Source organism: Montipora capricornis, chromosome 8 (genome assembly GCF_036669925.1).
Source record: "Montipora capricornis isolate CH-2021 chromosome 8, ASM3666992v2, whole genome shotgun sequence".
Classification (NCBI taxonomy): Eukaryota; Metazoa; Cnidaria; class Anthozoa; order Scleractinia; family Acroporidae; genus Montipora; species Montipora capricornis.
Window position 1 is genome coordinate 14,656,473 of NC_090890.1, and position 2,500 is coordinate 14,658,972.

The window sequence follows — 2,500 nt, forward strand, 5'->3', positions numbered from 1 at the left end:
CAGAAGCAAAAAACTGTAGTTATGTCATGAGTATGGAAGTAGTTCACTTAGCCTTGACTTAAATAAACCCTTATTTATCGAGGAAATTCTAAGTTATAAGATTTAGCGTTGTTATAAACGGCGAGTTCACCGCATTTCGATGAGAGAAGTCGTCGCTTGACATGACGGTTGCCCCGCCATCTTTGTTTGGCATGAAGCGGCATTTGCCATTGCGGTTTGTCAACTTATCCCTTGGGAATCGCACCGTTGACTGAATTACTCTTTGTGCTTTCCGCCTCAGTGACGAAGCCAATCGGAAAGCGACAATTCTACTTGTTTACATCCAATTTACAAGTCGCCGGAAAGGCACAGCTAATGTGGAATTTGTGTTGTAGTAAACAGTTATGCAGTTACTGTATAGTAATTTATTTGTAGCACTCAGTATTTGAAGCCACGAGGAGAAACACATTTCCCACTATAACACAACACAAGATCAGCTTTCAAAAGTTTGCGTGTGTAGGGTAGCCGGCTAGCAGTCAAAATAAGTGACGTTTACTATTTATTTTACATAAATTGTGCGGGTTTCCCTTTGTCTTCTTTCGAGATGGTATATTTTCTTGACGGGTTTGTGCCGTGTAGACATACCTTATAACGTGAAGCTTTTGCCAATGGAGAAATCTTCGATTAGAAGGTAAACTTATTTTTACTTCTGCAATCTTAGACAAAAACCTAAAACACTTTGAACATTCTCCCACCGTTCCAATGTTCCAATGTTGTTGTAGCCAGTCAAACAGTAAAATGTCATCTTAACACTGTCCAGGGGAAAGGGGTGTTTAATGGATTTTTGGCCAGGATTGTAACCGGCTATCACTCTTCACTTGTTATCTTTTGAAAGGTGATCATTGCTAATGAATCATCATTTCACCTTGTAATATTGTTGTCTGGTATATCTAAGGCGATCCTTAGCTTAGGGTGTTCATAACTTTGCTTGATTTGCATGTGCTTTTATTTTGTCTTTGGTCTTTATGCCGTGTTTCTGTTTGTGATACAATCAGGGATGCATTTGAAATGTTATGAAAGATATCATGATGAAAATGTCTCTTTCAACTTCTCATCATTCGATCACTGAATACTTCACTTAACACATTGTGATACCCTTCATCCTTTAAAATAAATTAAACACTGTAACTGATAAATATATTGTGGGTAATGATTCCCAACTGGAATTCAGGAAGTATCTTTGTCCCAGATTGGATCTATTGTAGCTGGATGCTGAACCACTGAGCTACTCTAGACTCATTGGTGAGGAAGGGTCTTACTAGAACTGCATCATGCTGTCAAAAAAATCAAATCCACACACTGATCATTGGCCTATCTACATTGCACAGTGCCATGAACATTACTGTATCTTTAATATTTGACGTACTTCTCCCTATAATAATTATTGTAAAACAGAGAAGGTAGCCCATTTTGGAGTTTACTCGGTAATATTTTTCAAAAGGATCTCAAATGCAAGGTCAGGTGTCTTTTATTTCCCATTCCAATGTTCATTAAAAATAATTCCTAAAAACAGGGGTTTCAAGAAAATTTGCTGCAAGTGGATAGTTAAGGCAGTGAAAGTGGGTAGAAAAATTGGAAGGGCAAAAAGGCCCTTCATTAGTTGGGGGGGGGGGGGAGGGGGTCCGGGGCATCCTCCCTCCCCCCTCCGGTCAGATCGTTCCACAAAATAGCCAGCCTATTAGATTGCTACTATAGACTATATTGTAGAACGATCTGGTTGTAACGAACTAACCATGGAAGGAAGTGACCGTAATTCCTACTATGAGGTGTTAAAATCATTGCAAAATGTTTTGTCTGTTCTGGCCAAGTGTCAGGGGTTTTTTTTTTACAGTATGTTGCAAATTAAAATTTGTCAGGACAGTAATTACCCCAATCAGTCGGCAACTTCCTGTTCCAAGTGGCTGTTGATTGTCTGGCATTAATCCATGAACATGCCATACCCTCACGAAGAAAATGATTTATTGTATGCTTTAATGATTGCAATAAATGGTAATGAATTGGTAATGGGAATAAATTTATATAGCGCATTTTCTATTGGCATATTCAAATGCCCTTTACAAGCAAGTGATCTATGGGTGAAATCGGACATCAGAGAGAGATTTAGGAAAAAGTAACCTCACGCACACTTCACATTTGACTACATTTGATAGAGTAATCTACTCGCTAACAAGTGTAATGATCAATAGTATTCCCCGCTGTTTGAATTCATGTGAAAATAAAAATTACAAGTTAAAGAAAATTAAAGATTTGAAATCTGCAGGAATTCGTTCCGAAAATGTTTTTCCGCTCAAAAATAAAACCCATTTCATACATTGATTTATTTCGTTCAATTTATCTTATCTTTTTCCTTGGACTTGGTCATTAGCGGTAACGGGTTTGGCAACCTCGTTCCTAGGGTCTCTCTTCTCTGCCTCCTTTGTGGTTGAGGAAAAAGACCTTGGTTCAGGCCTGGTCACGTGGC

The 2,500-nt window shown here is 38.5% G+C and overlaps 1 protein-coding gene across 2 annotated transcripts in view; it reads left to right on the forward strand.

Moving 5' to 3' along the window:
- LOC138014122 (activating transcription factor 7-interacting protein 1-like) overlaps positions 1 to 2,500 on the forward strand; it is a 13,910-nt gene that overhangs the window by 620 nt on the left and 10,790 nt on the right. The gene's annotated exons all lie outside the window — the stretch shown is intronic.